Genomic DNA, 12,870 nt, shown 5'->3' with positions numbered 1-12,870 from the left:
GGATCGGGTAAAGCAGATTTCCCTCCCTCAGGTGGGTGGGCCTCATCCAATCAGTTGAAGGTCCAAAGAGAAGAAAATGCTCACCCTCCTGCAAGAAATAGAAAATTATTCCTGCATTTTCCTGACCCAAACCAAAACATTGGCTCTTCTGGGGTCTTGAGCCTACTGGCTTGTGGCCTGGAACTTTCACCATCAGCTCTCCTGGTTCTCAGATCTTCAGGATTCTATCTATCTATCTATCTATCTAACTATATCTCCTGTTGGTTCTGTTTTTCCAGAGAACCCTGACTAACACAAGCCCTAATTTCTCAACCCCCTTCTGCTCTTCTACTTTGGGCACATGCTGGTGCCCAGCAGGGGCCCTGAGGAGAAAAACCTCCTCCTTTAGGAAGCCATGCCATTGGTCTTTTACCTCTTATTTCTGCTGTGTCCTTCCTCTCTGGCTGCCTCCCCCTCATGTTGCTGAGTCCTGCTCCTGGGTGGGCAGAGTGATCTGCAAAATACGTTAAACTGGCCCAGAGGGGTCATTCCCTAAAAGCACTACCTGAGTCCTAGGGAGACCTCCACAGGGGCAGGTTTTGTGGGTGGTGGCTTGTGTCACTTTTCCCAAAGACCAGAGGCTGCACGTCAGGGCTGCTAATCCGCCTCTGAATGTCTCCTGGCTCAACCCATATGGAATTAAATCCAGAATTAAAATTCAGCTCTTGCTTTGGACTTGAAGGGCAGACTGAGCTGTTTTCCTCAGGGACAAAGCTGGCTTGAGAAGCGTCGTTGTAGCCGTCTGGAGCAAAGGGGCCACCGGGCTGAGGGACTGTCTGCTGTGTGTTGAAAGAAGACAGAGTCCCTGCACCACAGCCTTTGCAGACGCACCAGGGGAGAGTGGAGTGGAGCACAGGAAGCTAGCGGACCCTCAGACAGGAAACAGCTTCCTGCCCACCTGTTCCTCTCCTTGCAGGCAGGGGTGCCCATGCCCCTGCCCTCGGTCAGAGCTGCCACCACCCCCTTAGCCTAGCTTGAGTGGCTGTCTGGTTTTCTCCTCATTTTCTAGTGATCATCTTCCAGAGGCTGCCTGTGGCCACAGCGGGAGGAAGGTGGGAGCAGAGGGCCCCAGGCTGGCAGGTGCTCTGCTCCTCCTCATCCCTCTGGAAGACCGCTTTTTACTCCACTCAGCTGTGCCCTCAGCCCAGCACCCAGCCATGTCCTTCCGTTCGTTCCCTGGGAGCCCCGTATATAATTCAAACCTGAGGGACGCCATGTGGGGACCCCACTTATGGGAGGAAGGGGTATCGTGGAGTGGATAATTCTGGAGGGACTGTCTGGATTCAAGTCCCAGCTCTACATCTCTGTAGCTGGATGACCCCATGTCAGTTCACGCCTGTGTGCCTCACTTACTTCATCTGTAGAATGGGAAGGATAATGGTTCCTACCTTTGGGGTTATTCTAATTAACGTGATTAACAGATTAAATGTGTTAAGACTACAGAGCACAGGATCAGGCTTATCCCTAGGTACTCAGTCATGCTGATTAACCATTAATCATAGTTAATTACTGGGGGTGGGGAACTCCATGACCTTCTTCAGCTGTTAAATGAGACACTTGCAAAGTGTTTCCTGTACTTGGTTCTAAGCAGGTTCTCGGAATTCGCATGCCTTCCTTTTCTTCTTGGTGAATGTCCTTTGCTCTCACGGTTGTCTGGAGACTCAGCACTAATCAAGAAAGCCATAGAGATGTAACCAGGAGTGGGGACACTTTGCTCTAAAGCGTTGCCTGGTCTTGAGAGGCCTGGTGGCTGGGGCAGGCCCTCCTTGATTCCAGGACAGGGCATGGTGATGGCTGCCCAGAAGTCTGGCCTTCTAAGAGCCTAGGCCTTGGAGGCCCTACAGAGTTAGCTTCTCTTCACGCCATGACCCCTACAACTGCAGGACTCAGGAAAGCCCCAGCCTGTTTGAGATGGGGCACCCGATTTTCAGCTCACCTGTAGTTCAGAGTGGGCACCACCATAACCCTCTTGATTCAGAGATAACCTTTATTTCTCTTTTTCTTTGAGTGACTGTGATAGTTAATTTTAAGTATCCAATAGACTGGGCCACGGGGTGCCCAGATTCTGGGTGTTTCTGTGAGGATGTATTTGGATGAGATTAATATATTTAAATCAGTAGCTGAAAGTGAAGCAAGGACTGTCCTCCTTCATGTGGGTGAGCCTTACCCAATCAGTTGAAGGCATGAATAGAACAAAAAAGGTTGACCCTCCCCTGAGTAAGAGAGAATTCCTCCTGCCTGACCGCCATCAAACTGGGATAGCTGCATTTTCCTGCTTTCAGACTCAAACTGAAACACTGACTTCCTGGGTCTTGAGCCCGTCAGCCTCTAGACTGAAACTTACACCATGGGTTCTCTTGGGTCTCAGGCCTTCCAGCTTGGACTGGAATGCCACCTTTGACTTCTGTGGTCTCCAGCTTGCCTACTCAACCTGCAAATCTTGGGACTTGTCAGCCTCCATTAGCCTGTGAGCCAGCTCCTTATAATAATGAAACTTTCTCTCCAGTAACTTCCTATTTGTTCTGTTTCTGGAGAACCCTCATACGGTGCCCACTCTGCAGGGCAGGGTCCCTCCTGTCATGCTCCACAGCGCTGCCACCACCTCCCCCAGGTGGCCCAAGAGCCCCCTGAATAAGAGGCTCCTCCAGGATCCCAGCATTCCTGAAGGGGCATGCCACTGGAGGCCCCTGTGTCTGTGACCCCTCCTGACCCATAAATTTCCGCATGTGCAGGGCGCTCCGCTTGGCATCAGTGGGGGCACATTGCCAATCCCTTCCCTGTCCAGGCTTCACTTACCAGGGAAGACCAGAACATCAGAGGAATAAAACCCCACGGAGAGCTTGACCTGCATGTTGGTCAGAAGCCGTCGCAAGAAGGAGCAATGTGACAATTAAGTAAACGCATGACCTCAATTCGGAGGCAGTGTTTGTCCAATTGAATCTTCAGCGAGTAAACTTTCCTCATATGAGTAAAAATGATATTTGGGATTAAGTTTTCACTGCACTGAATGCATTACTGGATTTCTGCTTCTCGTCATTAAAAAGAGGACGTAACCTTCCCTAAGGCGGTCTGCGGGGACCAGGACAGCTGGTGTAGCCTCGGAGTGCTGGCTGACCACAGGGGATTAAGGCCGAACACAACTCATTTCACACGGACAATAAGCTGATTTGCTTTTGTTTTTAAATAAGCCTTATTAAACTGGCTGCCGCTGGTGTGGGATCTGCGGGAGCATCACAGAGTAAGGCTTTGCCATTGCAGACTTGGCCGGGGGCGGCAAAGCCACTTTCAGACAAGGGCTCCTTCCTGCGGCATATATGGGAATATCCGGGGGGCAGGGCGGGGATGCTGGAGGCCGCCTGGATCCCCGGGGAAGGTGTACTCCCAGGGAGCAGCTGAGTGTGGGCAGCCTGGCATCCAGCGGGTGAGGGCAGGGGAACACTGTTCCCAGGTCATGCGGGCATGGCTGAGGGGAGCCCGTGGTGGTCTCTGCAGCCATCAGCCTGGCCAAAACCATGTTCATACCAGAATATCATGACATGATTCGCCTTTTCCCCTTTCATTCTCTCACCAGCGTGTCGTGGAGTTTTCCAGAAGCTCTAGGACATGTGATGCCATCATCACCTGATGGCGGGAGGAATGTGTGCTGGTGTGTTCTAGTTTGCTAAATGTTTCTCAGTTTTCATTTTGAATATCGACAATATTGATAGAAAAAAACATAAATATAAGTTCTTTGGGGGTCCTGACTGCTTTAAAAATGTAGAGAGATCTGGAAACCAAGAAGTTTGAGAACCTCCATTCTGGATGTTTCTTTTTCTCCTTCAAAGTGAGGTATTCTATTTCTTTAGTATTTATGAATTTTTAAACCATGGATATGTGAGACCATGCTACCATTTTTCTTAGGTTCTTCTCTTTTAAATGTGTAATTGACCAAACATTTGAGTGGTAGTTCCCAGCACTTTTTCCATGAACTTAGTAACTTTTATTATGTGATTTAAAAAGGTTTTTTAAAATTGTGATAAAATGGACATCACAAAATTTAACATCTTAATTATTTTTAAGTGTACAGTTCAGTGGCACTCACACTGCTGGGCAGCCCTTAATCCATTGTACGTCTCCAGAACTCCTTCCATTTTGCAAAACTGAAGCTCTCACCTATGAGATACTAGCAATGCCCCCTAACCCCGACCCCAGGAACAACCATTCTTTCTGTCTCTATGAATCTGACTCCCCTAGGGACCTCGTAAAAGTGGATTCACACACTAGAACCTTCTTGATTCCTCCCACCAGCAAAACTACCTCTGTCAGGTTTCCGTATGGTGGCTCAAGGACTGAACTAAGAAGTTCCTGTCCTATAAAGACGTATCATCTGTTCACATCATGCACGCTGGGAATGCCAGCTCTGGGAACAGTGATATGTTGGACAGAGCACAGACAGCAGAGGGGCCTGGTTTCAAAACCTGGCTCTGCTGCTTTTAAAACCATGTCACCTTGGTACAGGACTTCTGTGCTCTAAGACTCAGTCTCCTCTCTGAAACTAGGATAAAGATTCCCTCCTCCTGGAGCGGTTGTGAGGATTAGGAACGCTCATGGAGGAAAAGGCAGGGAGTTCAGTGGGCCTGTGGTTGTGCAAAGGCCCAGTGGTGAGAGAGCACCTGGCACAGGGAGGACCAGGGAGGTGGAAAGGGTAACTGCTCACTTCTCCAAGTGCAGAATGGAAGGTGAGCAGAGAGAGAGAGGTTGCCACACCATGAAGGGTCTCATGGCTACTTGGGAAGATTGGGCTGTGTTCTGAGGGCCATGGGGAGCCACCGAAGCTTTTAGACAGAAAGGGGACAATCAAAGTTGCCTTTTGGATCAGTCACTGACAGTGTGTGGAGAATGCTTTGGGGGGCACCGTGGGAGGCCAGGAGGACGCTGCCCCAGTTGCCCAGAAAGAAGCTCAGAGGTCATGATCCAGCAAAATGCTATAGAAATCCTCTTGCAACATCTTTCTCCTGTCCTTGAAGTTTCTCCTCCTTGCTTCACATTTCCTCTTTTTTTCTAACCTAAGAATGCCTTCCTCAGCTTGAGCCATCCCACTTCTGCTCTCCACACCCACCCTGTCAGTGCAAGGCCAGTGCGGAGCTGGCTAGAAACTGCCCTTGCCCCTAAGGCATGCCCCTCGTGCCCACCTCCTTCCACCCCTCCCTATGCAAGAACTGAACAGTATTCCCTGGAAAGAAGCCGCTGTCTTGCGAGAGCATCTCTGCTAAGAGAACATGAGCTGATATCTTCATTACGATGTTCTGGTCTCCTGGTCCCTGTTGTCCTGTGCCCCTCCCCCACTTTGGGCCTTGGGACCGTCATCACCCTGAGAAAGGACCATCGCAACACCATCCCCAGAACAAGAGGTCAAGGTCTGAAAACCAGGGTTTGAGTATGGAGCAAAAGATCTGGAAGACTGGGCTCAACCCAAGTCAGTTTCCTTCCCCCAGGAGAGGATATCCAGTGTGCCCCGACGAGGGCTGGGCAGCAGGGCTGAAGGGGACCAAGTGGCCTTACTCACATGGGCTCCTCCTAACCCACACTGACATCCTATGTCTGTTATAAGCAGGGAGATGGAGGGAAGGGGATACTGCAGAACCTTAAAATAAGCTTGGAGAGCTGAGAGTAGAGCTGGCTGTGTGTGCAGGAGAAAGACTCAGAAAGGGTGCAGGTATGGGCCCAGAAAGGGGTTTGGATTCTATTCTTTAAGAAAAAAAAAAAGTCTATGTATTTATTTTACAGAGAGAGAACACAAGAAAGGGGAGAAGCAGGCCAAGAGAGAGAGAGGGAGAAGCAGGCTCCCTGCTGAGCAGGGAGCCCGCTGTGGGTCTCCATCCCAAGACCCTGGGATCATGACCTGAGCCAAAGGCATCTACTTCACCAACTGAGCCACCCGGGTGCCCCTGGATTCTATTCTTTTTTTTTTTTTTAAAGATTTTATTTATTTGACAGAGATCACAAGTAGGCAGAGGGGCAGGCAGGGTGGGGGGAGCATGCTCCCCCCTGAGGAGAGACCCTGATGCAGGGCTCGATCCTAGGACCCTGGGATCATGACCTGAAGGGTCAGGTAAAAATCAGAGGGTCAGAGCCATCATTTCAAAAATGTTTGGGGTAAGTTTCAACAGAAGGCGTATTAAACTTTGAAATGGCATTTCTGTGTATCCTAAGATGTAAATCCTTCTGGTTCTCCCAAGATTTTGGTAGTCTGTACACATACGAATAAGGATGTGTGAGGGGTGTGTGCATGTGTGTGTGTGCGCACGCACGCGTGTATGCATGCATGCTATAGAAACGGCTCAGTCCCAGTGTGACTAAATGAGGCATGGGACAGAAGAGCATGCATGAGATTACAAAATGATCCCAAATAAAATGATTTCAGGGTTGCTCAGAGTGAGGAATTGGAGGTGACCCTAAAACTGCCATCCCTCACCCCTCCCTCCAAGAACTAAAGCCTGGCCGGGCCCTGACTTGGGAAAATCTGCAGAATGGGGATTGGAAACCCTATCACCGAGAATGTAGGGAGCATCCCTGGCTGGCATCTGACTGTAAGTACCTTAGAGCTTACTAAGTAGTTTCAGATGTTTTACCTGAAAGTGAAACAAAATCGAAAAAAAAAAAAAGGCTTTCCCTGAGAAATGATCACCCTTTGGTTTTGGGGTTGAAGATGATTCTGAAGGAGTGTGAATTGCAAGATCTTTTTGAGACGTTCTCTGGCAGGGCGCCTCTAACTTAAATACGCATTTCCTCTGGCTCAGCAAGCCACCCCCGGAGCCCAGGGGGCAGTCGGACCCCAGGGGAGGGCACCTTGCTCATCACACCGTTGTTCCTAATGACAGCAAAACCAAACCCAACCAAACCAACAAGACCAACTGATTATAATCTAAATGCCCATCACCAGGAGACTGGTTAATAAAATCACGGTTCATCATTCATCCTTATGGGACGAACTGTTGTGTCCCCAAAACTCATCTGTTGGAAACAAACCTCTAATGTAGTGATATGATGGGGTAGGATTTTTGAGAGGTGACTACATCAGGACGGTAGGGCCTGTCCCACCAACGACACCATGACGTAATTAACACTAATATGGCGGCCCCCTGTATTAGTATCATACTAACGGTGTTAGTGCTCATAAAAGAGACCACACAGAGCTGCACTGCCCCTTCTACCATGTGAGGTGACAGCGAGAAGACAGGCATCTCTGAACACAGAAGAAGGGGTTTGCCAGATACTGAACCTGCCAGCACCTTGATCTTGGACTTCCCAGCCTTCAGAACTGTGAGAAATAAATTCCTATTGTTTATAAGCCACCAGCCTATGCTATTTTTGAGATAGCAGCTTGAATGGATTAAGACAATGGTACATCCGCACAATGGGCTGCAATGCAGCTGTTAAAAAAGAACGAGTCAGGGCCCTATCCCATGAGCTGGAACAATACCCTGGATGGAGAGCTAAGTTTTTTTAAAAAACAAGTTAGAAATATGTGTCCTAGTTTTGCCTGGGGAGAAAAAAGCCAGTAGATCAATAAAGGCATTAAAAAAAAAAATCAATGATACACATCTAAATAGTAATCCTCAGAAGAGAGGGATTGGAATGAGAGAATTTAAGTATATCTTTACCTGTAGTACTTTATATATTATGTAATTTGGTTCTATATTTACCCAATAAAGTAGGGAAAAAATCCTAGCAGCATAGTTTGTGTCCTCTCTGGATGCCTGGTGTTTTTCTGGGGGTCAAAGCTGGATATTCCAATCCCTGATTCTCTGCCTCCATTCCAAGAGGTGCCTCCTGCACAGAAGCGTGTGTACGTGGAGGGTGGATGGCAGGCAGGGGAGAGGGCTTAGCTCTAACCGGCTCCTAGAAACCCTTTATCCCACCCATCTTCATCCACTAACCCTCCTGAAGAACCAAGACAGTGGAAAAAGGCCCGCGTTGAGGATGGAATTTCTAAGATGGAGGCTAAGCTTCCCCATGCGAAGGGAGTAGGTGGAAAATTTGACAAAACCCTGGAGATGGCTGGCAGAGTCCCAGGGAAGCTTAAATTATCTCCAGGCTTGAATTTTTCCTGGTACAGACTTGAATCCTCTCTGTCCCCTTGCATGGGGAACCCAGCTGGCAAAGGAATGTTGAACAACATTGGCCCCTGCTGGCCACAGCCACTTCTGCTGGCCAAGTCCCTCCACTTCCCGTGTCTCTGTACCCCGCTCTCTCACCATTTCTGGTCTCCCCACTTCCTTTCTCAGACTCCACTTCCTGCCCATATTCTTCTTACCTGTGTCTAAGACTGCCACTCAATGCCCTGGGACTGGCCTGAGAGCTCAGGCGGCTCTTGGTCTCAGTGCCTATGGCGTTGGCCCCTTACGTGGAGCACTGTGCCCAGAAGGGCCCCCTCGGGCCCCACAAAGCTACATGGTTTGGAGTTGTACGGGCTGGGTTCCTTTCCTGGTTTAGTTTTCTCTTTCCCCCAGTTTTTAGCTCTGGGTGAGGAGAAGCTGGGAGGCAGAGGCGGCAGTGAGAAGCTTCTCCGCCAGGTCATCTACGACTTGGGCTGAAAGCAAGAGGTTGAGGAGGGGGTCCAAGCTGGGTAGACTGGGCGGGCAGTGCACAGCAGACGCCCAAGTTTCTCAGACTTCCTCAACCCAGAAGGCTTAACAAGAGGTGACCAGCCACTGGCTCCTCCAACAAGGACTGCCACGAAGGTTTCTAAAGCATACTCCCTCAGGGCCCTGGCCCGAGCCCCGGCAGACTGGGGGCTTGGGTCATTTGCCATAAAACATATTCAGTGAACAATGACTCCCTGCACATAAGTGGCAACTTTCCGCTGGGTAGAATTTATTTTCCACTTGAGAAGTTAATGAAAACCAGTCATGGTGAAAAACCCAGCCAAAGAAAGAATTTAGGCTTTTCCTTTCTTCAGTAGGAGAATAACACCAGACTCTGGATGGTTCTTTGTGGAATCAAGACCTAGGGAGAAGAGGGGGTAGTGACACCTGAAGTCCCCCCGACTCCTGTTGGAACCTGAGCCTTGGGGTGGGACAGACAGCTGAGTGGGGTTGGCAGTAGATGTGGGGCAGGAAACGGGCTCATTCTTGTGAGGGTGGGTATGTGGAGAATGCCTGGGGAGAGGAGAATTCTGGAACATCTAAATATAGTGCAAAGTCAGAGCTAGAGAGCCCGAGAGAGATAGGAACTCAGCTCAATAAATCATACGCTGCTTAGCTGTTTCTCTTTCAGCTCCCTGTACTGGTGCAGGGAAAATCTGGGCTGAATCTAACATGCTTCAGGTTTCATGTTTTCTGTTCATGGCTTAATTTTCTCCCTCAACCTACTGCCTTCACTGGGGTGTTGGACCTAGTTGGATCCTCCTTACCAACAGAGCGCCCTACCTCCATTAACCTACTCAGGGCAACCAACCCATGCTCTACTCCCTGATCACCCAGGACACTGACAGCTTGACTCACTTCTCTTGGCCTGTGATCTTTTAGATGCTCTCTCCCCCTGCTTAGCAACCTTCAATGGCTCCCTATTGCTCCCCCAAATTCCACTTTTTAGTTTGCTATTCAAAGTTCCTTATGATCTCACCCCACCTCCCTTTATAGCTAAAGGTGCTACTGCCTTGAAAGTCTCTTAGATTCCAGAATAAACACATGACACACACACCCGGTAACTGTACTCTTTCATACCTAGATGCTATTTGTATATGCTGTTTCGGGTCCAGGAACTTCTTTCCCCTTGGCTTTGCCTGCTGGAGATTCTCTGTGTCCTTCGAGAAGCAGCTCTGGTACTGTTCTTCCTTCACCACAAGCTGCATAGCTCTGCGGCAGTGTGGGCAGGCTCTGGTGAGAGCACTCTGGACCCTGTGTGGCGGTCACTGAGATCCTGGCCACGTGAATCTTTCAGAGCCTGTAAAATGGGGCTAACAGGACTTCCTGGGTGGGGTGGGAGGAGGAACACTCATGAAGTGAGGCATGCAAAGCCCCAGGAAGCACTCAGTTAACGGGTGATGGGAATTACATTATTAGACATAACTGGACGTTTTGAGGATGGGTACCATGTCCTACTCATTTCTGTATCTCCGGCTCCTGAGACTGACTGCCGCTGGGGAGTTTTGCTGCATCTGTTGAAGAGAAGCCTGGCTTCTCTGTGGTGTGTTATCTGCCTCTCTCTGTGTGGACATGGGGTCCAGCTAGGAGTGCATCTTTGTAAGGACACTGGTCTTCCTCCCCCACCGTGCATGGCTCACCAGGTCTGTTCAGTAAACAGCAGCCCGGCGAAGAGAGGCAGGAAGGGGAAAGAGACAATGGTGCAAGGCTGCCAGTTCTGTGGCGTAGGCACTGGCGTTATGCCCATTGTACAGATGAGAAAACAGGCTCAAAGAAGTACAGACTTGCCCAAGCTTGTGACTGTTGGGGCCGAGAGCAGAGCACAGGTCCCTCTGAGACCAGAACTCGGGCACACAGATGCCCAGTGCCGAGCAGGAGGTGGGCATGGCTACACCAACGCGCACGTGCTCTGCTGGTAGTGAGCACTTTCTCCTGTTAGCCCACTCTTTTGGTGGTAGCCCTGGGAGGTTCTCTCCTGCTTCAAGTTGGAGAACTGAAGGCTTGGACATGGCTGGTCCACTGCATCCCAGCTGGCTCTAACCACAGTGTCTCCTGTTGCTGGCCAGGCATGACCTCCCAGGCTCTGGTAAGCTTGTCTTTAGGAATCTAACTCCTACCCCAGTGCCACTTACCCCTGGAGAGTGCTCATCTGCTCTCACCTCTGCAGGCCGAGCCCAGAGAACCAAGCCTCATGCACAGACCAAGGGGTTTAGGAAACTTGAGGGTGCGTCAGACTGCAAGCCGGCGGCCATCCAGACTGTGGCTCCCACTGCATGGTGGACCCGACTCTAGGTCTCTCCATCCTCACTAGGTCCAAAGGCTGGGCTTGGCTCCCTGCACAGGGGTCTGATCCTGACCTGATTCTTCTTCAGGGGTCACAATACCTGGGCCTTGGAGTCCCCCCAGGGGAGCCCCGTCCAGCAGTGAGGACAAAGCTGAACGCTGGCTAAGCAGGTACCTCCGTTTGCCCCCCAGATGCTGTTATTAGGGTGGCTGCCCCGGCACGTGTCCTCGGATGGGAGGGGGCTCCCCTGGGTGCTGGTGGCTGGGTGGGAGCTTTACTTGGGACCTCCCCTTCGAGGTTTGGGCAATGGGCCAAGTTCACGGCCATCAAAACATTCAAAAATATGTCTTGTGTATGTGTGAGATGGGGGTGGGAGGTACTGGGGTAACAAGAGAGGGCTGGACTGTTCTAAAATGCCTGGGTATCTTGGCAGAGTTCAACGCGTGTAGGAAGAACACAAAGCCCATTAGCTACTCCAGCCCATTGGGGCGCTGCACCTGGAGTCCCAGGGACAGGTGGTCGGGCTGAGGACCAGCCGGGAGTGGGGGGGGAGGATTCCTGTTCCCACAAGCCTCAGCCTCCACAGCCCCCTGCAGAGCAACCTGGGGCTAGCTAGAAAGGTCCCTGTTAGGGGTGAAACCCCACGGCACACCTCGAGGCCCCGCCTCCCATTCTAGGGGCAGGAATTGAAGCCCAGAGGCTTCCCCTTCTGCTCTGGGGCTCCCATGACACTTATGTTACAGCTCCATGGTCGTCCCACAATCCCGGCATGTTCTGTTCTGGTTTTTTCAGAATCTGTTCTCTTTGCTTTTTAGTTTTGGAGGTTTCTAGGGATGTGTCATCAGGCTCCAAGATCTTGCCCTCCCCGCGCCCCTCCCCCCGCCCCGCTGCATCATGTTTAACAGCCCAGCAAGGGACAGGGGGAGCGGGGCGGGCGGCGGGGGGTGGGGTGGGGGCTTGCTCAGGTTTATTATTTGAAACAACTGCTGGCAGGGTTACTTCCTCTGCACATCACAGACTCCTACCTGACCTTCCGGCTGTGTTAGCTTGCCAGGCTGCCGTGGGAAGAGACCACGAACTATGGAGCTTCCCCGCTGGAAGTGTGTCGTCTCACAGCTCGGGAAGCTAGAAGTCAGAGATGAAGCCGTTCGCAGGGTTGGTTCCTCCTGAGCTTTTCCCCTCCTTCCTTCTTGCTGTGAGGGACGCTCTGTTGCAGGCCTGTCTCCTGCTCTGGGCTGGTTTGCTGGAGTCTTCGGCTTTCCCTGGCTCAGAGACTTATCACCCTGGTCTTCGTTCGCTCCCATGTCACACGGCTTTTTCCTGCGAGCCTCTGTCTTCAGATTTGCCATCTGTGTAAGGGCATCAGCTCTATTGCGGAGGGGCCCACTCTACTCCAGCATGACCTGGGACATCTGTAATAACTCTGCTTCTAAGTAGGGTCCCATTCTAAGGGACCAGGGGCTAGGATTTCAACATGATTTTGGGAGAGGACAGTATTCAGTCCATCACAAAGGCTCAAGGGCTCGTCGGATATCTCACCTCCTCCAGGAAGCCTTCTGCACACACGCAGGGTCAGGCAAGGCCCCTTCTCTGGACCTCCTGCAGCACATAGTGCAGGAGGAGCTCTGTGGCCTTGGGTACATCTGGCCTCCTGGGTGTTTATATTCTGTCTAAGGCTGGACTGGACTCCCGCTTGATAACATTTTCAGTTTTTGAAAACAAGCACAGCACAGCAGAAACCTTCTTATCTGATGTTATTACGACAGGGGGTGAGGAGGTAAATTGAAAAGCAAAAAGGAACGCCAGTGGAAGTCTTGCTAGCAGCCCGGGCCCAGAGTGCAGTGGACAGCGGCTGTATGCAGGAATAGAAGGCAGAGGTTAGCCCCTGCATCGGTGAAACAGAATTTGGCTAAGAGAGAT

This window comes from Mustela lutreola, chromosome 4, assembly GCF_030435805.1.
Source record: "Mustela lutreola isolate mMusLut2 chromosome 4, mMusLut2.pri, whole genome shotgun sequence".
NCBI classification, from domain to species: domain Eukaryota; kingdom Metazoa; phylum Chordata; class Mammalia; order Carnivora; family Mustelidae; genus Mustela; species Mustela lutreola.
This window is presented reverse-complemented; position numbering follows the sequence as displayed.